The 24565-nt window shown below is 39.3% G+C and overlaps 1 protein-coding gene across 7 annotated transcripts in view; it reads left to right on the top strand.

The window, feature by feature from the left end:
• Window positions 1–24565, top strand: part of ESR1 (estrogen receptor 1) — a 469479-nt gene that overhangs the window by 83522 nt on the left and 361392 nt on the right. The window contains exon 1 of one of the 7 annotated variants that reach the window (XM_030928656.1): window positions 16814–16987. The exons of the other annotated variants lie outside the window; for them this stretch is intronic. The gene's annotated coding sequence lies outside the window, so the exon portion shown is untranslated. Of the gene's footprint in view, window positions 1–16813; window positions 16988–24565 lie in introns of those variants that run through there. 7 annotated transcript variants of the gene reach the window in all.

Below are 24565 nucleotides of genomic sequence, written 5' to 3'. Positions count from 1 at the left end.
GCCTGCTATTGGTCTATTCAGGGATTCAACTTCTTCCTGGTTTAGCCTTGGGAGAGTGTAAGTGTCCAGGAAATTATCCATTTCTTCTAGATTTTCTAGTTGATTTGCGTAGAGGCGTTTATAGTATTCTCTGATGGTAGTTTGTATTTCTGTGGGGTCAGTGGTGATATCCCCTTTATCATTTTTTATTGCATCTATTTGATTCCTCTCTCTTTTTTTCTTTATTAGCCTTGCTAGCGGTCTGTCAATTTTGTTGATCTTTTCAAAAAACCAACTCCTGGATTCATTGATTTTTTGGAGGGTTTTTTGTGTCTCTATCTCCTTCAGTTCTGCTCTGATCTTAGTTATTTCTTGCCTTCTGCTAGCTTTTGAATGTGATTGCTCTTGCCTCTCTAGTTCTTTTAATTGTGATGTTAGAGTGTCAATTTTAGATCTTTCCTGCTTTCTCTTGTGGGCATTTAGTGCTCTAAATTTCCCTCTACACACTGCTTTAAATGTGTCCCAGAGATTCTGGTATGTTGTATCTTTGTTCTCATTGGTTTCAAAGAACATCTTTATTTCCGCTTTCATTTCGTTATGTACCCAGTAGTCATTCAGGAGCAGGTTGTTCAGTTTCCATGTAGTTGAGCGGTTTTGATTGAGTTTCTTAGTCCTGAGTTCTAGTTTGATTGCACTGTGGTCTGAGAGACAGTTTGTTATAATTTCTGTTCTTTTACATTTGCTGAGGAGTGCTTTACTTCCAATTATGTGGTCAATTTTGGAATAAGTGCGATGTGGTGCTGAGAAGAATGTATATTCTGTTGATTTGGGGTGGAGAGTTCTATAGATGTCTATTAGGTCCGCTTGGTGCAGAGATGAGTTCAATTCCTGGATATCCTTGTTAACTTTCTGTCTCGTTGATCTGTCTAATGTTGACAGCGGAGTGTTGAAGTCCCCCATTATTATTGTATGGGAGTCTAAGTCCCTTTGTAAGTCTCTAAGGACTTGCTTTATGAATCTGGGTGCTCCTGTATTGGGTGCATATATATTTAGGAGAGTTAGCTCTTCCTGTTGAATTGATCCCTTTACCATTATGTAATGGCCTTCTTTGTCTCTTTTGATCTTTGATGGTTTAAAGTCTGTTTTATCAGAGACTAGGATTGCAACCCCTGCTTTTTTTTGTTCTCCATTTGCTTGGTAGATCTTCCTCCATCCCTTTATTTTGAGCCTATGTATGTCTCTGCATGTGAGATGGGTCTCCTGAATACAGCAGACTGATGGGTCTTGACTCTTTATCCAGTTTGCCAGTCTGTGTCTTTTAATTGGAGCATTTAGTCCATTAACATTTAAGGTTAATATTGTTATGTGTGAACTTGATCCTGCCATTATGATATTAACTGGTTATTTTGCTCGTTAGTTGATGCAGTTTCTTCCTAGCCTCGATGGTCTTTACATTTTGCCAAGTTTTTGCGATGGCTGGTACCGGTTGTTCCTTTCCATGTTTAGGGCTTCCTTCAGGGTCTCTTGTAAGGCAGGCCTGGTGGTGACAAAATCTCTAAGCATTTGCTTATCTGTAAAGGATTTTATTTCTCCTTCACTTATGAAACTTAGTTTGGCTGGATATGAAATTCTGGGTTGAAAATTCTTTTCTTTAAGAACGTTGAATATTGGCCCCCACTCTCTTCTGGCTTGTAGAGTTTCTGCCGAGAGATCTGCTGTTAGTCTGATGGGCTTCCCTTTGTGGGTGACCCGACCTTTCTCTCTGGCTGCCCTTAAGATTTTTTCCTTCATTTCAACTTTGGTGAATCTGGCAATTATGTGTCTTGGAGTTGCTCTTCTGGAGGAGTATCTTTGTGGCGTTCTCTGTATTTCCTGAATTTGAATGTTGGCCTGCCCTACTAGGTTGGGGAAGTTCTCCTGGATGATTTCCTGAAGAGTGTTTTCCAACTTGGTTCCATTTTCCCCCTCACTTTCAGGCACCCCAATCAGGCGTAGATTTGGTCTTTTTACGTAGTCCCATACTTCTTGCAGGCTTTGCTCATTTCTTTTTCTTCTTTTTTCTTTTGGTTTCTCTTCTCGCTTCATTTCATTCATTTGATCTTCAATCGCTGATACTCTTTCTTCCAGTTGATCGAGTCGGTTACTGAAGCTTGTGCATTTGTCACGTATTTCTCGTGTCATGGTTTTCATCTCTGTCATTTCGTTTATGATCTTCTCTGCATTAATGAGTCTAGCTGTCAATTCTTCCACTCTTTTTTCAAGATTTTTAGTTTCTTTGCGCTGGGTACGTAATTCCTCCTTTAGCTCTGATAAGTTTGATGGACTGAAGCCTTCTTCTCTCCTCTCGTCCAAGTCATTCTCTGACCAGCTTTGATCCGTTGCTGGTGATGGGCTGCGCTCCTTTGCAGGGGGAGATGCGCTCTTATTTTTTGAATTTCCAGCTTTTCTGCCCTGCTTCTTCCCCATCTTTGTGGTTTTATCTGTCTCTGGTCTTTGATGGTGGTGACGAACTGATGGGGTTTTGGTATAGGTGTCCTTCCTGTTTGATAGTTTTCCTTCTGACAGTCAGAAGGACTCTCTGTTGGTCTGTTGGAGATTGCTTGAGGTCCACTCCAGACCCTGTTTGCCTGGGTATCAGCAGCAGAGGTTGCCGAAGATAGAATATTGCTGAACAGCGAGTGTACCTGTCTGATTCTTCCTTTGGAAGTGTCCTCTCAGGGGTGTACTCCACCCTGTGAGGTGTGGGGTGTCAGACTGCCCCTAGTGGGGGATTTCTCCCAGCTAGGCTACTCAGGGGTCAGGGACACACCTGAGCAGGCAGTCTGTCCGTTCTCAGATCTCAACCTCCGCGTTGGGAGATCCGCGGCTCTCCCCAAAGCTGTCAGACAGAGTCGTTCGCGTCTGCACCGGCTCCCGCTACTTCCCCTGTTGGTCTTCAGCTGTGCGCTGTCCCCAGAGGTGGAGACTACAGAGACAGGCAGGCTTCCTTGAGCTGCTGTGAGCTCCACCCAGTTCAAGCTTCCCAGCGGCTTTGTTTACCTACTTAAGCCTCAGCAATGGCGGGCGCCCCTCCCCCAGCCTCGCTGCTGCCTTGCGGATAGATCGCGGCAGACTGCTGTGTTAGCAGTGAGGGAGGCTTCGTGGGCGTGGGACCCTCCCGGCCAGGTGTGGGATATATTCTCCTGGAATGCCTGTATGCTTACAGCGCAGTATTGGGGTGGGAGTTACCCGATTTTCCAGGTGTTGTGTGTCTCAGTTCCCCTGGCTAGGAAAACGGATCCCCTTCCCCCTTGCGCTTCCAGGTGAGGCGATGCCTCGCCCTGCTTCAGCTCTCGCTGGTCAGGCTGCAGCAGCTGACCAGCACCGATTGTCCGGCACTCCCTAGTGAGATGACCCCAGTACCTCAGTTGAAAATGCAGAAATCACTGGTCTTCTGTGTCGCTCGCGCTGGGAGTTGGAGACTGGAGTTGTTCCTATTCGGCCATCTTGCTCCGCCCCCAGGAATCCAATTTCTCCACACCCTTACCAATGCTCGATATTTGTTGGGTGTTATTTTTGACAGGAGCCCATCCTAATAGGCATGAGGATCAATTGTTCTGAATATAACATTTCTGTCAGGATTTTTTAAAAGTTTCCAAAATGACATCCCTCCAGCTCCACATATTCTATAAGAGCAATATCATAGATTAGAAGCTGTCTATGAGAACTTGTAGTTGGAAAACGTTTGTTTTCTGTGGGTTAGTTACATTTGACATATGCCTCATTTGTGAAATAATTTCGAATGTACATGAGCTGAAATTCAATGCCTGTGATCAAAGTAGGCTTAATTTTGAATTGGAGTTTATTAAAATGAAAGGACTAATTGGCTTTATATTGACGTGGGAGTTTTTGATGGCTAAATGTCCCCTAAGGAAGGAATTGGGACAATGTTGAGACTTTGTTTACTTCTGTTCCTACCTCTGTTAGCTTAAAATATTAGTACTGCATTCAGCATTCAGCAGGAATTTCTACTATCTGATGGCAGCAGGATACTTGCAGCCATTTTCAAACCATGGAATAGGAATGATTGGTGAAGACTTCTCTATCTTGAGTCCCTGCTAATATTTCATGCTTTATCTTATTCATAGGAAGGGGCTTCACTTAAGTAGGACTGTCCTGTCTTGACCACTGGGGGATCAAGGTTAAGTTTCTTAGTCTTGGTAATTTTCAGATTTCTAGTCTTTGAAGTAGGGATAATGTCACGGAGTACCTATGTCATAGAGTTGCAAGGACCAAGTGAGCTAAGGCATGAAAAGCATTTAGTAAGGTCCCTGACAAGTACATGCTAAATAAGCATGGTGTTTCTTGATGTTATGTCTTGTAACCATTGTAATAATCTCAGTCAATCATATTTATATCATGTTCTTTTCTGGGGAATTTTTTCTAGCACCAGGATTTTCTGTTTATCTTCTGTGTGGATGGCTTTTCCTCATTTCTTCTCATTGACACCAAGCGATTCCAAGTCCAGTTCTGATTGTGTATTGTCAAAGTGAAACACAGCTGTGGCCAGCAGAGCTATGACTATAACCATCTTCAAAGTCCTGTGTGTAATAAATCTCAAGGATTGGTTTTTCACTAAGCCATTCTCCTCGACTCTCAAATGACAAGCGAGGGTTTGTAGATCATAACCCCAAACCCCTTTGATCCCATTTCCAAAATATGGCCATGCCATAGATGAAGGCAGATGGTTTTATTTCATCTTGTTGGCCCCATTGTATATGCTCTAAGTTCATTTTAGACTTCTGTCTTTACCAATCGCAATTTCTATTTCTTTCTGACAGAAGCCCCTTCCTTCATACCTTTTAGTTGCATTTCTTAGCATTCTGGCCACAGTCTTCTACCACATGGTCCTCATTTGCCATCTCTTCCCTATCTTCCTCTCTCCAACCCTTTTTCTCCATTATTCATCCAGCAATATTTATTGAGAACCTACCATGTGAGAACCTACCAGCACACTGGACATTGTCTTGGCTTGCTCTGTCACTGCAGATTTAATGGCTCACTTTAGATTTATGCCTGTTTTATCACCAGGGTTCCCCTATGTATGTTGAAACAAATGTTCTCTGGGGATCTTTCCGTTTTCTTCCACTGATTTTTTTCTTTTCTTTTCTTTTTTTTTTTTTTGAGACGGAGTCTTACTAGCTCTGTCACCCAGCCTGGAGTGCAGTGGTGTGAACTCTACTCACTGCAACCTGTGCTTCCTGGGTTCAAGCGATTCTCCTGCCTCAGCCTCCTGAGTAGCTGGGATTACAGGAGTGTACCACCATGCCTGGCTGCTTTTTAAATTTTTAAATTTTTTACTTTTAGTATATACAGGTTTTCCTCATGTTGGCCAGGCTGGTCCCAAACTCCTGACCTCAAGTGATCAACCTGCCTCTGCCTCCCAAAGTGCTGGGATTACAGGTGTGAGTCACCACACCTGGCCATTTTCTGCCTCTTCTGATTGGGCTGTGTATCTGAGGTGTCCTGGGGCACTGTGCCATCCCACAGCTGACAAAATGGCTCTCACCTCCAGGAAACTCTCACCTCGGCATTTTTTCCTCTGTCTTGAGCTTTTCTTTTGTTCTCTAGGAATAGTCCTCTTACTTTCTTGGAGCTTCTTTAGTTATTTTTTGATCAATATTTTTTACATAGTTTTTTGTAACTGAGCAAAATATTTTCAGAACTTGTTTCTGGCATGCGTGTGTCTGTCTCGTCTATCTGCCTATGTCTATGTTAACCGTTCTTTGAATCTGATGCCCAATATTCTGTTTGATTCTGTTGATTCTGAAAATTTCTTTTTAGTCATTGGTTTAGCATTTCTGCCTCTTCTCCTTAAATCCTAAGATTTTCTTTAAAAAGTGTTGGCACTGATGTTCTGTTCTTCAGATTGGTGAACATGGCTCAAAGACCACTAGTGTTTAAGCAGCAGCAGCCTTTTCTATATTCTGCTTGCTGTGGGCACCTGTGACGTCCCACTGTGGCTGCTGTCAGCAGAGACGTGGCTCCTGGTGGTGGGTGTGTCTGCCTCCTGGCCAGCCGGCTTCCTTTATAGGAAAGAAATGCTTCCACTTCTCACTGAGATGTGAGAGGCAGGCGCGTCAGTCACTGCTGCTCCCTAGCACCCATAGCCATGGCCATTTTCTATCCTTTGTGCCCCGATGGTAATCTTTCTGGTATCATAATTGTCTTCTCCTCCCCTTCCCTGTCTCCTCTCCCTGCTTCTCTTCTTCCTCCTTCTCCTCCTCACTCCTGTATCAAGGCTTAGCTTAAATGCTTTGCACTATAAAGGCTACATATTTTAAAAATATTCATTCAGCCCTGTGTATGCCTAAGCTTATTTCTTTGTTATAGCACTTTTTATTTCATAGTATAGCTCTCTACCGAGGAGCTCATACAGGATAAGGGCAGAGTATTATTATTTTTTGAGCCTGAAAAACAATAGTCATTTTTATTGGTATAGCTTCAAGCATAGTTTATTTCCATGATTTATATTTTAGGAAATTTCAAGTGCAGAAAAATTGCCCAGTAGTTAGAGATGATTGGGTTATGAATATGCTCTCTGTTTTTTGGTGTATTTCTTTCCAGCTTTATTGAGGTATAACTTACAAATAACATTGTATATGTTTAAGATGTACAACTTGATTTTTTCAAAATTAATTATTTTTTTGAAGTAAATTTTATTGTGTATACTTAAGGTGTACAACATGCTGTGATGAGATACATATAGATAATAAAATTATAACTACAGTGAGGCAAACTAATGTATCCATCATCTCACGTCCTCATCCTACACTAAAATCTATGCAAGGAGCAAAAATGTGAAATACAGTACAATATGATTAACTATAGTCCTCATGTTGTAGATTACATCTCTAGACTTGTTCATCCTATATCTGCTACTTTATAGCCTTTGATCACATCTCCTCATTTTCTTCCCTTCCCCCAACCCTCCCCATAACCACTGTGTTATGTTCTATCTCTGTATATTTGACTTAATAAAAGATTCCATATATAAATGAGATTATGCCATTTTTTTCTGTGTCTTTGTTTGTTTCGCTTAGCATAATAACCTCCACCAGTCTCATCCATGTTGTGGCAAATGGCAAGATCTCATTTGTTTTTAAGGCTGAATAATACTGCATTAGTGCATTTGTCCACGTGTTGTCACTTAGGTTGTTTCCGTATCTTGGCTGCTGTGAATAGTGCTGCAATGAACATGGGGGTGCAGATATCTTTATGAGGTGATTTCATTCCTTTGGATATATATTCAGAAGAGAGTTTGCTGGATCACAGGGTAATTCTATTTTTAATTTTTTGAGAAAATTTCATACTGTTTCCATAATGGCTGCAGCAATCTACACTGCCACCAACAGTGTACAGGATTCCCTTTTCCCCACATGCTCACCAGCACTTGTTATTTCTTGTCTTTTTGGTAATAGAAGGGCAGGGCATTGTTAAGACATGTGCTAAACAAACACGGCAGAGCAGTTACCAGCGCTAACTCTGGAACTGGCTTGCTCATGTTCATCTCTTGTCCCTACCAGTTCCTAACTGTGGAACCTTGGGCAAGCTGCCTCTCTGTGCCTTCCTTTGTTACTTGGAGATGATAAAAATAATGCTTCGAACAGTTACTGCCATATAAAAAGTTCTATTAAGTGTTTGCTATTATGTGTTGAATTCAGTTTAATAGAATCATCATCAGGATCACCAGCAATTTATTGAGTGACGGTGTGTGTTTTATTCATTGATCGTCATTACACTTAGAATAAGGCTGGGGATATAGGAGGCATTCAATCAATGTTTTTGAGGGAATGAATTAATGAATGGGCTAGATGTTATATATACAAAAAATATGTCTAATTTCTTTCCTTCAGGTCTCACAGATGGTTGAGAATATAAGATGGATTTAAGATGAAAATTGAATGGTACTTAATATAAAGCATTTCAAGGCTGCCTCTTTCAGAATCATTTAGGAGGCTTATTAAAATTGCAGATTTTCTAGCCAAACCTTCATCGATCTCAATTCCATAGATCTGGACATGGGTCCAAAAATCTACATTGCCAAAAAGCTCCCCAGGGGCTTCCAATGAATTCCCAAGAACAGCCAGGATTGGGATCGCAGGCCAGGCAGTAAATGATACAGGAGATGAGAGGAGGGAGAGCTCTGGGGGCTGAAGCTGTTGGGAAGGCCTGGTGGGAGAGGAGATACCTGCAAGGGATGTAGGGCTTGGGCATGGGAACCAGCATGGGGTTGACTTGATCGTGGGGGATTAGACTGCAGTAGAGACATTCTGGTCACATTTGCCCACCCATCAGCTCCTTCCATCTCCTGATGTGCCCCAGCAAATTCATGTGCAAAGTACACAAGAGCTATTTGTTGGAAAGTACCTAAATTACTCTATTTACTGAGTGCTTTACTTACACTTATAAATCTGAAACAAATTATCAAGCAAATAAACAAGTGTGTGGATATGGAGCAGAAATACCACTCATGGCATCCTGAACTTGACCCTCTGACTCAGTAATTAGTATCCTAAACATGAGCTCAAACATCACATTTTATTTTCAGGTTTTATGTACTTCATAGAACTTGGTCTCTGATGTTACAGAGATCTCAGTAACAGTTTGCCGTATCTCCAGAATTCCTAACTTCTCAATGGTGGCATCTCTCATTAGAACAGGTAGTCACCAAATAGTTCCACACAAAGACTCTCCCAATGTGTTATTTATTAAAATAAACAAACAGATTTGATATACAATTAATATACCACAAAAATCACGCATCTAAAATATACAGTCTGGTAGTTTTTAATATATTCAGAATTCTGCAGCTTTCACCACGAATTAATTGTAGAATATTTTCATCACCCTAGAGCCACCCATCCCTACCTTTAGTCACTTCCCATTTGCCCGGCCCATGACAATCACTCATCTGCTTTCTGTCTCTATGGAGTGCTATTCTGGAAATTTCATATAAATGGAACAATACAACATGGGGCCTTTTGTGACTGGCTTCTTTGACTTAGCATATGTTATGGAGGTTCATCTGTATTGTAGCATGTGTCAGCACCTCATTTCTTTTTGTGGCTGAATACTATTCTATTGTATAAATATGCTTCATTTTCTTTATCTATTCATTAGCTTGTACACAACTGGATTTCCACTTTTTGGCCATGTACAAAGTTTCTGTATGCATGTATGTTCTCATTTCTCTTGGGTACCTACTTAGGACTGAAATTCCTGGGACATGTGGTAACTGTATTTATCTAACTTTTTGAGAAACCTTCAAAATGGTTCCCAAAGAGGCTGCACTATTTTATATGCCTACCAGCAATGCAGGAGGGTTCAATTTCTCCACATCCTCACCGACATTTGTTATTGTCTTTGATTACAGTCATCCCAGTGTGTGTGAAGTAGTATCTTGCTATAGTTTTGATTTGCATTTCCCTAATGATGAATGATGTTAAGCATCTTTTCAGGCATATTGGCCATTTGCATATCTTCCTTGAGAAAACATATGGTCAATTTTTTTTTCCATTTAAAAATTTGATGATTTTAAATTTTATTGTTGAGTTGTAAGGATTCTTTATATATTCTGGATAGTAGACCCTTATCAAATACATGATTTGCAAATATTTTCTCCCATTTTGTGAATCTTTTCACTTTCTTGGTAGTGTCCTTGGATGCACAAAAGTTTTTAGTTGTGTTGAAGAACAATTTGTGTATCTTTTCCTTTGATTACTTGTGCTTTATGTGGATATCTAAGAAACTGTTTCTAATCCTGGGTCAGAAGACTTACACCTATGTTTTCTTCTAAGAGTTTTATAGTTTCAGCTCTTATATTTAGGTCTGATTCATTTAGAATTAATGGTTTGTATAGAGTGTGAGGTAGAGGTTCAAATTCATTCTTTTGTGTGTGGCTATCCAGTTGTCTGAGCACTAAATGTTTAGTCCATTTTCATCCTTCCATTTTGTCTTGTCCAGGCTGTTGAAGTAGCCTCCTCACAGCTCTCCCTGCTCTTAGCTCTTCTCCACCAGAGTTCACCTCCCACCATAATACCAGTTATTCATCTTATACACAGATGTGATTATGTCTTTCCTTAATAAAAAAACTTTATTCTTTCCTTAGTTTCTATAAAAGAGTTCAGATGTTCAACATAAAATTTCAGGTCCTATCTAGCCTGAACTTAATTCACCTTCTAATTTTATTGTATTCCTTCTCCCCTCCCACTTGCTACCCCATCCCAGCCATCCCTGCCTTCTCAGCTGGTCTCTTTCTGGCCTGAGTGAGACATTTGGCCTGGATATATATATATATGGTATGGCTTTGGTTGCTTACTGTGGCATTGGTGCTTATGGGATATCCATTGACTTTAATTAATGGGGTGTTATCAGCACATTTATCCTATTGAAATGACTCGAGGAACCCGTTTTCAGGACTAGCAATCTATTTTAGAATAATTTGGAAGAAAACAAACCTTCATTTTATGGGTAGACTAACATTCACAAATTATGACATATATCATATAATCATAATCATTAAGTTATATTTTAAATAATCAGCCATCCATCATCCCAAACTCTAAGACTTTGTTAGTAAGTTTTGTATGTCACAGGTTCATATTTTTCACATTCTGACACCTACATTGAAGGCCTTAAACTTTACCAGAGACTGTCACCACTGAGATAAAACTAGAAGTCATTATTTTAAAATTATATTATTTTTAGTTATGGTAAAAACATAGAATATAAGTTTTACCATCTTGATTTTGTTAAGCAGTTTACTAGCGTTAAGTATATTCAACAGATCTCCAGAGCTTTTTCATCTTGTAAAACTGAAACTGTAACCCATTTACCAACAACTCCCTCCCCATTTCTTTCTCCTTCCAAAGCCTGGCAACTACCATTATTCTTTCTGTTTCTGTTAATTTTACTGCTTTAGATACCTCATGTAAATGGAGTCATATGGTATTTGTCTTTTTGTAACTGGCTAATTTCCTTTAGCACACTGTCCTCAAGGTTCATCCATGTTGCAGCATGTGATAGGGTTTTCTTCCTTTTCAGGGCTGAATAATACTCCATTTTATGTCTATATCACATTTTTTTTGTTTATCCATTCATCTGTTGGTAGACATTTGTATTGCTTCCACTTCTTGGCTATTGTAAATAATGCTGCTGTGAACACAGGTGTGCAAATCTCTTTGAGGACTCTGCTTTCAGTTCTTTTGGATATGTATACAGAAGGGGGATTAGGATTGCAGGATCAGATGATAACTATTGTTTTAATTTTTCAACTTATCTTCTCTAATGAGAACACTAAATTAAATTTGTGGGGTTTGTGTCATTTTAGACATAGCTCATGAAGAAGATGATAACTTTACATTGTCCCTGCAACAACGATGATGGGCTTCAGTGATTGTTGTAAATGAGTCATGATTACTTTTGTGTTTTATAACCAACCCTATGCATCTGAACACAAAAGTCAAACCTTTTTAACACCTCAGGTGTATTTTACATCACAATACAGAGAAAAGGCATCAATCAAAGCTGCTTAACAGCTAATACGATTGTGATTACATGTGATACGGTAGTTGAGACTGAAATGCTCTTTGTAATATAAAGATTATCTTAACTGAGTCTGATTGAGGTGAAAAAAGGGTACTAATTAGGGTGACAGTATGAATTTGATTTAACTTTAAAGTATTATGAGAGAAAACATACTATGTCACAACTCTTTTACATAACGAACTGGGGTTTAGGTATGGAGTGGGTAGAATAGTGGTCAAGAGCAGGGATTCTGGAGTCAAGTGTTTGGCGCCAGTGCTGGCTCTGGCCATTGCTAGCTGGATGAGTGCCACTGGGCAAGCTCCTCACAGTCCCAGATTTCTCATCTGTAAAATATGGTTAATAATGGATTGTGGTGGCATTAAATGAATGCTGGAATGACACCTGGCAGGGAGGAAAAGCCATATAAGATTTTGTAATTGATTTTCTAGCACAAGCTATCCATTCTTAGGCTGTTCTATCTTCCTTGTGTTGTCCCACACATCAATATTGTCATCTGCAAAAAATACACAAGTATGTCTCTTTTAACTGAATGGTTTTAAAATGAGGACTAATCGACCATCTAAAATCCCGTTTCCTTTTAGTCAATTAGTAGTTCATAAATTGAAAGTGTGATGGGATAGAACATTTTGTACCCAGAAAGCTCTTAGGTTGTGACTGCTGAGAAAACACTGGGAGATTCAGTGAGTGCGGCACAAATACATTCTAGGTGACTGGAAGAGTTTCTAATGAATGAATCACTGAATAGGCAGATGGGTTGTGGGAGGCAAACCATGAGTAAATTTTTTCTTTTACTACAGAAATATTTCCGAAAGGTAAATACCCAGGTTTAGGATGATAGAATTTCTTTAATGTTAAAGTCATGCTATTTTTCGTTCTGGGTTTTGTTGCCTACACAATCTCATCTGCCGTTTGCAACCATTCCCTCTCAGAATGGGTATGAAGATCAGGTGCAACCATGTATGTGATAATGCTTCTAAAACTATTTTTTTTACAGTTTTATTGAGATATATTTTGCATACAAATATAAAATCCACCCATTTAAAGTACAAAGCTCAGTGGTTTTCAGTACATTCACAGAGGTGTGCAGTCATTGCCACAATTAATTCCTTTCTGTCTCCATGGAATCTAATTTTGGACATTTTATATAAATGGAACAATACAATATGTGGTCTTTTGTGTCTGGCTTATTTCATGTAGTATAGTGTTTTCAAGGGTCAGTTATGTTGCCACATGTATCAGTACCTCATTCTTTTTATTGTCAAATAAGACTTCATTGTATGGATGTATACTACATTTTATTTTCTCATTCATGAGTTGATGAACATTTGGGTTTCCACTTTTTGGCTATTACAAATAAAATTGCTATGAACGTTTGTGTGTGAGTTTTGTGTGGACACACGTCTTTGATTCTCTTGAGTATATGCCTATTAGAGAAATTTCTGAGTCATATGGTAACCCTGTATTTAGCACTTCCAGGAACTGCCAAATGGCTGTATGATTTTACATTCCAACCAGCAATGTGTGAGGGCTCCAATTTCTCTACATTGTCATGTACACTTGTTATTATCTCTTTTGTCATAATGGGTATGAAGTGGTAAAACTACGGAAAAAGTAATACATTCATGGAGTACAAGTAAAATTGAAACATGCAGAAAGTATTCTCCAGGCCCAGACAGTCTCCCAGAATTACAATTTTTTCTAGAGTCCTTGAAAATTGTCTATGCACATATGATGTATCCCTAGATATGCATTTTAAAAAACACATGTAGGAGTATATTATTTTGTATCATTCTTTCTCACTTAATAATATACCTAAGAGCAATTGCTATAGAACAGGTTGACCTGCCTCATTCTTTTTACTTTTAGCAGAGTCTTTTTGGGAGGATGTACCATCATTCGTATAAACAGCTTTTCTAATGAAGGGCATTTTGCTTAGTTTTGCTCTTATAAGTAATGCCATGAACATCCACATACAATTGTTCTTGAGTACATTTGTGAAGATATTCACAGGAAAAAATAAGTTATACTGCTATATACTACCACCAACAGGGGATGAGAGTGCCTATTAGCCCACAGTCTTTCCAACTTAACACTGTGTGTTATCAGCCTTTGCCATCTTGGCCAATGTGGTAGGTAAAAAATAGTTCACTAAAAGTCGACTTGACCTATAAGGGACAAATCGAGTTTATGTTATAAAGCTTGCAGTTCAACATTGAAGTTGAACTCCAGATGATATGGTTAAAGCTTTCAAATTTCTGAGAAATATGCAGGCATAGAGATTGTGTCTAAATTTGCCTTCATACATAGTATGTCCATTTGCTAACTGAAGAAGGTGATTGGTTCATTTATTTATTCAGCTGGCATTTATTCAGCATTTATCGTATGCTAGGTGAACTTTAAGTGCTAGAGAGAAGAAGGATGAATAAGACACACACATTGCTCACAAGTAATATATGGTCTAATGGGGGGACACATATATAAATCAATAAGCATAATGGACATGAAATAGAGGCAAGTATTATCCAATAAACTGTGTATATTAGGCCATAGACTAAGATATTGTGGGAAAAAAAAGGAACCTCAATTACTTGGGAAATTGCTTTTGGGAAAAGACAAAAAAAAAAAAAAAAAGAAAAAGAAAAAGCTTGTGGAAGAGGGTGAAAGTGGACATGAGAGTAAGGAGGGTAAGCCATTTTTAAAATAAAATTTTATTTTAACTTTAACTGACATAGTAAGTGCACATATTCATGGGATAAAATGAGAGGTTTTGACACATGTGCATTGTGTAACGATGAAATCAGAGTAATTAGCACATCCATCATCTCAAACATTTATCATTTCTTTGTAGTAAAGCATTCAAAATCCTCTCTTCTAGTTAGTTTGAAATATACAATGCATTATTGTTAGCCACAGTCACCCTGCTGTGCAATGGAACACTGGAACTGATTCCTCCCATCTAACTGCAACTTTGTACCTGTTGATCAACCTTTCCCCATAGCCATTTCCTCTTAAGCGAGAAACATGGAAATTGTACACCTTACTTCTCAAAATACATTGGCAAGCCACTTCTAGTTGCAGGGTAGACTTGGAAAATGAAGTCTAGCTGGGTGACTCTGTGCCTCCATATTATTCTGGAGGAAGGGGACCATGGAGCTAGGGTCCCCAGTCTGGGAGGCAGGTAGAGAGGCAGCTTGCTGTGCCACTGTGATATTTTTATCTCCATGGGGGGAAAAGAACTACTAGATACAGCTCTGTCAACACAGATCTGACAATCTCATTCAGAAACAAGTTACAGACCGGGTGCGGTGGCTCACGGCTGTAATCCCTGCACTTTGGGAGGCTGAGGCAGGTGGATCACGAGGTCAGGAGATTGAGACCATCTTGGCTAATACGGTGAAACCCCGTCTCTACTAAAAATACAAAAAAAAAAAAAAAAAAAAAAATTAGCTGGGCGTGGTGGCAGGCACCTGTAGTCCCAGCTACTCAAGAGTCTGAGGTAGGAGAACGGCGTGAACCCAGGAGGGTGGAGCTTGCAGTGAGTCAAGATCGCGCCACTGCACTCCAGCCTGGGAGACAGCAAGACTCCATCTCAAAAAAAAAAAAAAAAAAAAAAAAAAAAAAAAAAAAAAGAAACAAGTTACAGAGACCTCAAGTGATTAGTAAATAAGATTATTCTGTAGAACATCTTATGGTGACATAATCAATATGATTTCAACACTCAGCTAATAAATGCTATGAAATACGGTTTATGTAAGATGCTAATTGACATGTCAGGTTTCACATACAAAAGGAACGAGGGAGGGAGACATGAATATAGATGGGTGTTATCAGAGAAAGACACTTAGATACATTTCATATTGTGTCATGTAAACTAATACCTACTTTTTGGGATATTCATGGTTTAGTTTTTAAGGTAGGTTCAAGAGTTTTATATATTCAAACTTCATGAAAAAAATTCAGCTCTGGTTATGTACATCCACATTTACAGGAATTGAATTTTTCTTTTTGTACACTTGTGAGTATATTTTTTCCTATGGCAAACATTTTCCAGAAACAAAAAGTTATCTGTGTTCCTGTCCCTGATAACCGATACTGTGTAATAAATCGCTCTCAGCAATGGCAGTTTGGACACTGATGGAGAGTTGGTGACTGGGACTTTGTAGAGTATGTTTAGTGGGACGGTGGGCGAGGGGGAGAAGTGATATTTGGTTCCTCAGTCCCAGATTTGGGTCAATGTTCTCACAATCCTGGTGAGCAAGGAGCCTAATTCTTTAGGAATTTTAAAAGGTTTCTTTTAGTGAAGAACATTTCCCAGGTGTCTAATGAAAAATTATAAATGACCAGGTATAATTTTGCCAAGCTTTCCAACCTGGTTTTCCTTTAGAGCGAGAAACAATCCTTTGATTTTCTTGAAGTAGAAGTCTCTTCTCGAATGCTAACAGTAAAACAAGACCTTTTCCGACAGATTTTGTATTTTGCCATCAAATGTGCAATTTTTGAAGATAGGGGACTTGGGAAGTTATTGACAATCAGGTAAACTTTGTTCTAAAAATCAGGCTTAATTTTATGACTGTGATTAGAAAGTTGAAAAAAAATTCACGTTCTCACAAATGGAAAACAAAAGTCAAAGTTCAAACTGTTTATCCTGTTTCGGTAAGCTTTTGTTCCAGAAACCCAAGAATTATTTGCGGAGAACCTGGAAAAGTAACTCAAATAGAGGAAAAAAATGCCTTTTATGTGAAATGCAGCAAAAGCAGACAGCCTTGGAGAACTGAAGCTTAAATAGTGTAAGAGTCTGAGTACTAGTCTTCAGACACTTAAAACAGCATTTGATAGACAATTTAGATACTTAAGGAAACATTAATCAGCTTGGCACAGCATTAGTAGCTTCAATTTTTGGCTGAGCCTGACTTTGCCATATGATCCTGGACAAATTTGCCTAAAATTGGTGATATTAACCTCTTTAGGGAAAGCCTCTGTACTGGGAGTTTTTTGAGGCCTATGATTTGTGGGGTCAAGCTATAAAACAGGAAGAAACACATGCTCATTTGTATAATTTTTACATATATTTGGTCCATAATTGTATAGCTAGGCAATTCATTCATTATCTGTTTGAGAGTAAAAGTGTGATTATTTTAATGTTACTACTTCTGGTTTTTTCTCTTCTCACAGTGTTCCCAGTGACTCCTTTCTGATAACCCAGATTATCATCATAGAATGCGTGTAATGCCGAGAATAAGACAGAGGGTCTTGGAAAATGAACGACAGCAATGGTGCTCCGATGGCAGTTTTGTCAGACTTTGAATGTTTTATGAAATCACTGTTGATAAAAGTGAACACCTTCTACTGCAGGTAGAAATTTAGTGAGGAAAAAAACCCAAATAGAAAGAGTTAATATCCAAACCTGGAGACTTACCTGGTAAGTTTCACTTAACTGGTAAAATGTGATCCAATTTAAACAAAGTATTTTTAGTTTTCTCAGAACAAACATCCTACATAAACACAAAAGATGATATGAGGCACAGATATAACTTGGTTCACAGTATTTTCCAAAACTATAGTGTACCAGCCAGTTGGTACAGCACACAGGAGAGAAGATCATTATTAATGTGCTAATAGCAGCATTTTATTCTGAAACCACTCTACATGGTTACAGGGCTCAAAACAACATATTCTAACAGGAAGATACATTACCAAAATATTTTAATGAGAATATTTAACATGCATTGAGCGGTCCGCATTTTCTTGCAGAGACCTTGTAGGTAGCTCTTTGAGATTTCTGTCTCTGTGCATTTAAGTGAAGGAGTTGGTTGGGTATTTTAGTTGGCAAATTTTGCAGACGTGTAGCTGTGGTAGTGGAGAGGTAATAGTACCATGCCCTGCGTGCTGGTAAGGCAGCCCCATAGCAATAGTGGCTTTTAGCAGCTACCAGATTTGCTAAAAGCAGCCATGTCCAATTAGCAGTAAGTGCCATGCACCTGCAGCTACCAGGAATTGAACCTCTTTTGAGGCTGAATCTTAATGTAGCCTTTTAAAAAAAGCAAAAATCTTACTCATACTCTGAGATAATAAAGAAAAATTAGCAATGGCAAAATGGACGCACTCTGAAATGTATTATTAATATTGATTTAGAGTATGGGGGAAATGTAGAGTCAATGACATTTAATTTGCATAATTAAAAAATACTGTTTTATCAGTTTACTTCCTAATTTTGAATTCAATTTTCATATCTATATTGCAACTGTTTTTTTTTTAGACATCTATAATATTGCTGCAGGCTCCCTATGTATGTTTCCATAATTTTCTGCAAAATGTTTTCACCAGAATAAAAAAAATTATAGTTTCAAATTGCAAAACTGTAGAAAAAATATTCTCTTTGATTTATTTTCAATGTATCAAATTCACCACAATGGAAAGGACTACACTATGGTATTAAAATGTTATTTTCAGCAGATAGTACTTCTTTTAACGTGTGCTCAGCATTTAAAAATCTTTAATATTCTTTTCTAAAAATGCTTACATTCAGAAACTATTTATGAGGGTTCTGAGCAGTATGATATTTCCTTCTGTGCTTCACTGCTTTTTCTCTTTTAGAGGATATTATAGGATAAAAACATTTGTTAAGCAATTTCCGGAGCTACTAGGTTCTGACAAGACCAATAGACTAATACAATAATTCATTTCATTGCAACTGGAGAGTGTACTTTTCCTTTATTCTCAGTCATAATTTTTTAAAAGAGCCAAGAACACCAAATCATCAAATCTAATGTTGAACATGTAGTAACTTTTATTTGCTGATCATACTCTGAGATTCACCATAATGAATAAATCATAAGTATTCAAATTTCAACTTTTTAACATACCCACTACACTGCTAGCATAGTAACACAGTCACCAACTACACAGCTTCTTCAACTGTTGACGTGCTTTAAAGTGAGGATTATGGTATCCTGCCGAAAAGATCCTACAAACTGTCACTATTTTGGTTTGTCCTGCCAGCCGTTGAGAAGTAGACAATTTCTATATACACAAACCAGTTTGGAAAATTTATGCAAATAGGAAGTTATTCTCAAAATGGGTTGATTGCATTTTTTTTTTTTTTTTTGAGACAAGGTCTCACTCTCACCCAGCCTGGAGTGCAGTGGCGTGATCTTGGCTCACTGCAACCTTCACCTCGTTAGTTGAAGCCATTCTCCTGCCTCAGTCTCCCAAGCAGCTGGGAGTACAGGTGCATGCCACCACTCCTGGCTAATTTTTGTATTTTTAGTAGAGACAGGGTTTCACCGTGTTGACCAGGGTGGTCTCAAATTCCTGGCTTCAAGTGATCCACCCACCTTGGCCTCCCGAAGTGCTGGGATTACAGGCGTGAGCCACCATGCCCAGCCTGATTGCATTTTAATGTATTGGCTCCCAACCAGTAGCAACAGTTTGGGTGTACAGATATTGTCAGAGTGTTTCTATTCAACGTGTCAAATTATTTAGGTAAAAGTTTGGCTCAACTTTGTTGACATGGAATTTCTATATCCTCCAGTTTCTGGTTTAACTGGTTTATGTGGAAACGAATGGAAACACATGGTTAAGTCCCCCAGCCTCCAGCTTCTCTCTTCCTCTTACCTATCTTTGTACTTGCCCACTTTTCCTCTTGTGGGCCTGTTCCTAGAATCCATTATGTTCTGTGGGTGACATCAGTCTGCTACTGTGGGAAGAAGTAGAATTTTATGGTGCCCAAGATAAAATCGACTATGATGATGCAGAATGAGGACCTGGAGAGGAGTCAGAGATTACAGGGGATAAAAAGAGAGAAATCAGAGATGCTCCCACAAACAGAGAAAACCTTCAGAAGCAGCAGGAAGGAGAGAGTAAATGGAGAACAAAAACTCAAGTCAAAATAGTCAGTGGAAATAAACACTTTTGAATTCCAGTTATAATTTGGAAAAGAAACAAAAATTTATTTTAAATTAAGAAAAAAGTCACTTATAATTTCCTGAAGTCTAGAAAAGTGAAAAATAGTTAAACCTCCTGTTATTAGCTAAGAAGTGTCTATTATTATAAGTTTGTCACTGGAGAGAACATAAAAATCTCTATCTATTGTTATTTATTTATTTTTTTGCATAAGGGATAGATAAAAGAGTGTTTATTTTATTTAGCCTTTGGCCTATAAAGTAAGATTTATGAAACAAAGGACAACCAGAAATGATAAGGTTTTTTCCTAATTTCTAATTATTTGGCAAAACCTTGATTGATTTCTCTCAGGCTAGTGTCCATATTACAGTAGCAGTCAGCCTTCATTTATCTTACCTGGGACCATTGCTAAATCTGATGTCATTTTTCAGTTTTTATATTAGGTGACCATTTAGCCGCATTTCACCTGGTTGATCATTCCTTCCATCTTGAAACCTCCCTCGACCCGGCTTCCGACATACTTTGCCCTCCTGGTTTTTCTCTTTTTCTATTGGCTCACCTTCTCAGTCTCCTGCTGGTTGCTCCATTTTCCTACAATCTCTCAAAACTGGAGCTCCTCAGATTTAGTCCTTGGACTTCTCTCCTTTCTCAGATTGACATCTGGAGTCATGGTTTTAAACACCACCTATCACTCCCGTTCTCCTTGAACTCCAGATGGGTCCATCCAGCTGCTACTTGACATCTCCACTGGGATTTCTAATAACTTTCCCAAACTTAACATGTCTAAAACCAAATTCTGGGCTGGGGGTGGTGGCTCATACCTGTAATCCCAGCACTTTAGGAGGCTGAGGCGGGCAGATTACTTGAGCCCAGGAGTTCGAGACCAGTCTGGGCAATAGAGAAACCCTGTCTCTACAAAAAATACAAAACTTAGCCGGACATGATGGTGCACGCCTGAAGTCCCAGTTACTGGCGAGGCTGAGGCGGGAGGATTGCTTGAGCCCGAGAAGTTGAGGCTGCAGTTAGCTATGATTATACCACTATACTCCAGCCTGGGTGACAGAGTGAGACCCTGTCTCAAAAATAAATAAATAAATAAATAAATAAATAAATAAATAAATAAATAAATAAAAGCAAAACCCAAAAAACAGATTCCAAATCTCCCCTTTAAACCTCCTCTTCTTACAATGAGTCCTGTCTTGATTTATGGCAGATCCTTCCTTCCAGTTCTCAAGCCAAACACCATGGGGTCATTCTTGACTCTTCTCTTCCATAGGCTCATCTAAACATCAGAGTATCCTGTTGGCTATCTGGAATGTAACCACTTGCTACCACTGCCATCTCTACCCACCTGCTCTTAGTTATCGCCAGAGTTCCCTGGAGTGTTGAAGCAGTCACAGAGCTGGTTTCCCTGCTCCTAAGCTCGTGTATATGCTACCTATTTATTTGTCTGTCTCTCTACACTAGAATATAAGCTCTATGAGGGTAGACTTCTTTGTTTTGTCCAATGCTGTATTTCCAATATTTACAACAGTACTGGCCAGTAGGTACTGTCAATTAATGGTTTTTGAATAAATTGAGAGTAACAAATTCTAACTGGTGAAAATAAATTAAATGGGCAGGGCATGGTGGCTGGCGCCTGTAATCCCAGCACTTTGGGAGGCCGAGGTGGGGGGATCACTTGAGGTCAAGAGTTCAAGACCAGCCTGGCCAACATGGCAAAACCCCTGCCTCTACTAAAAATACAAAAATTAGTTGGGTGTGGTGGTGCATACCTGTAATCCCAGCTACTCGGGAGGCTGAGGCACGAGAATCGCTTGAACCCTGGAGGTGAAGGTTGCAGTGAGCCGGCATCGTGCCACTGCACTCCAGCCTGGGTAACAGAGCAAGACTCTGTCTCAAAATAAATAAATAAAATAAAAATAAAAAAGAAAATAAATGATCTCACAGGATATCATTTTTTGATTGGAGGAGGAGAGAAAAATGTGTATGTGTGAGGGTACAGAGAGACTTCCTTTGCATTAGTGAGGGTTCACATCAGAACTGTCTAGCCTCCCTACTTGCTGGGTCCCATTACCTCTCTCCTGAATCCAATAATACTCTTGTGCACACCTTTTACTGGTACTGAGGCTATTTTAACGTTCCATTAAAAAAAAAAAAGAAAACATTTAAAATACAAAAACAAGGCTGTACTACTTTAACTCTGACCTTAGAAGACTCTCAGTTTTATAACTGTTTAGAGAAAATGTGGAAATGTTTGCTGGCCCCAATCTTTTTATTACTCATCTCTATAAAGAGGCTTTTAAGGACATATTAAAAAGTTTCCATCACTTTTGTCTCTTGCCTTTCTTCTCATCTTCCTTTCTTGTACCCCAAATGGCTGAAAGCAAGACCCTGAGAGTCTGGAAGAAATATATTCTGGTCAGAGCAGACTGAGCTGGAGCTGGCCTAGAACCTTGGATCCTGACCTCAGAATTGCTGCTCAAATTACTGCTCTCTGAAAGAGTGAGCTCATGCGTGTTTATTATTACTGTGAACAAATTTAGCTGTTGTTTCACCCAAAAGTTGAAATTCTCGCTTGGACCCGTTTGCTTGTTTGTGCTTTTGTAAATGTGTTTTCTCATGTGCTGCTAGAACCAAGACGAAAGCTTCAGTTCTCAGAACAGGTGCCACGACCGTGGAGACAAAATAAGAGCTATAGAGGGGTGTGGTGTGTGAAACTGAGAAAGCAGGTAGTTTTTCAGAAAAACTGAGAGCCAGGAATGACTTCATCCATTTCCTGTAATAAGGCAACGGTCTGACCTTGAGGAACCTATTAGAATGTGCTTCTAAACAGAGGCCATTTCGAGGCTGAATGTAGGGGAGTGTTTACCTTTGACTGTTTTCTGAAGCAAGGTATTTTATAAACTGTAAAGTGGCTTATACAACTTTAGGAATGTAAAGTTTGGCAAAGTCTCCAAAATCCCTGGGAGTTGTAAATGTGCAGGCCATATGAAGTCTTTGTAGTTTCATGTCTTGCTGTTCAGCATTCTTTAGAGTCACCTGCATGGTAGAAATTTAGTAGGAATTTGGGTAGTTACGGGCTGGTTGGTTTGTTTTCCCAAACATAGGTAGCAAAATGGATGCTAAGAAGCCAATTACTTTTACTATTTTAGATGCCTCAGAGGACATACTGTCATAATGCAACTTAAAATATACTTGTCTCCTCAGCTCCTTTTTATGTATTTATTTAATACTCTTCAACCAATTTGTTCTTCATTAGCTGTTCTATAATACTTCCAAGAGAAGCCATGATAATGATGCATTTAGGATCAGAAAAATATAGCATGTGTGAGTTCCTTTAGACTTCAGAGAATATCTAGCCCAGTCTTTCACTTTACAGAAGAGGAAGGCTAGGCATGGTGGCTCATGCCTGTAATCCCAGCACTTTGGGAGGCTGAAGTGGGCGGCTCACCTGAGGGTCAGGAGTTCGAGACCAGCCTGGCCAACATGGTGAAACCCCATCTCTACTAAAACTACAAAAATTTGCTAGGCCTGGTGGTGGGTGCCTGTAATCCCAGCTACTCAGGAAGCTGAGGCAGGAGAATTGCTTGAACCAGGCAGAGCTTGCAGTGAGCCAAGATCATGCCACTGCACTCCAGCCTAGGAAACAGTGAGACTCTGTCTCAGAAAAAAAAAAAAAAAAGAAGAAGAAGCTGGGGGTGAAGACAGGCAGTGACTCACCCAGGGTCTCACACTGATTTGCTGGCAGAGTTAAGCATAAAAAGGTGTCTTTCCTAATCTCTTTCCAGTGTTCTTGTCATCACAATGCGTTAAAATAAAAATTACTAGCAACTTGGGAGTAATAATGGTAAACTTCTCAAAATCTACTACATGGTCTAGAAAACCAAACATAAGCCCGGGTGCAGTGGTTCACGCCTGTAATCCCAGCACTTTGGGAGGCCCAGGAGGGCGGATCAGGAGGTCAAGAGATCGAGACCATCCTGGCCAACATGGTGAAACTCCGTCTCTACTAAAAATACAAAAATTAGCTGGGTGTGGTGGTGTGTGCCTGTAGTCCCAGCTACTTGAGAGGCTGAGGCAGGAGAATCGCTTGAACACAGGAGGCAGAGGTTGCAGTGAGCGAGATTATGCCACTGCACTCCTGCCTGGCAACAGAGCGAGACTCTGTTTCAAAAAAAAAAATAAAACTAAACATAAAACCAGAACATTCTTGTGAGTTCCTTTACATAGGACAATATGGTCCTGCTGATCTATTAAAATTATGTTTATAAATTAGAGGCTCTTTACTATATTTAAGGTGCTCAAACAAATGAAGCTAGGTTAATATCTCCTTAGCCTTCCCCACCATGCCCTGCGGCTTTAACGCTGCAGAACACCAGTTGGTGGCTGATATTTAGATAATGGAAATCTTGGACACATTTTCATTTTTGATAAAATGACATGGCACTATGGTTACATTTTACAAATATTTTTGCTGATGTATATCAGGTGGCACACCCAAGAAGGAACAGAACTTCCTCAGGGGTCATTCTTAGGAAAGTGCAGCTTTGCTTCTCTGATCATCAGAATTGGATCCTTCAGGTATTAGGTTGGTGCAAAAGTAAACGTGGTTTTTGCCATTACTTTGAATTACTTTGAATGGCAAAAACCGCAGTTACTTTTGCGCCAACCTAATACCTTTCTTTATTAGCACCTGGAAGGGTTGGTAAAATTCAGAATATTGTAAAATCAGTAAAAGCTTCATCAAATTTGTCTATATCTATCCTACAGATTAGTCTATGCATAGTATTAAACAGCTTAACTGAAACACACGTGCATTTGTGTGAGTAAGCTGACATCAGGGATCACCTTACCATGGAAAATCTAGGGAAGGTTAGCTCAAGTTTCAATTTGTGAAGACCAGTTCCCCTACCGCGTCCATATATACATATTCCCAGGAGACTTGTTTCTTCAGGGCTGTCTTTGACTCTCAGCTCTTCCTTTCTGAATTAGTAACTGGTGGGTCATTTTAACCTCCCTTGGGTCACAATCGTGTTCCACACTGGGTGGGTCCACTTTGAATCCCACACAAGACCACCCAACAAGGCATTGT

The sequence above is a fragment of the Rhinopithecus roxellana genome, chromosome 4 (assembly GCF_007565055.1).
Source record: "Rhinopithecus roxellana isolate Shanxi Qingling chromosome 4, ASM756505v1, whole genome shotgun sequence".
Taxonomy (NCBI): Eukaryota; Metazoa; Chordata; class Mammalia; order Primates; family Cercopithecidae; genus Rhinopithecus; species Rhinopithecus roxellana.
This window is presented reverse-complemented; position numbering and strand designations above follow the sequence as displayed.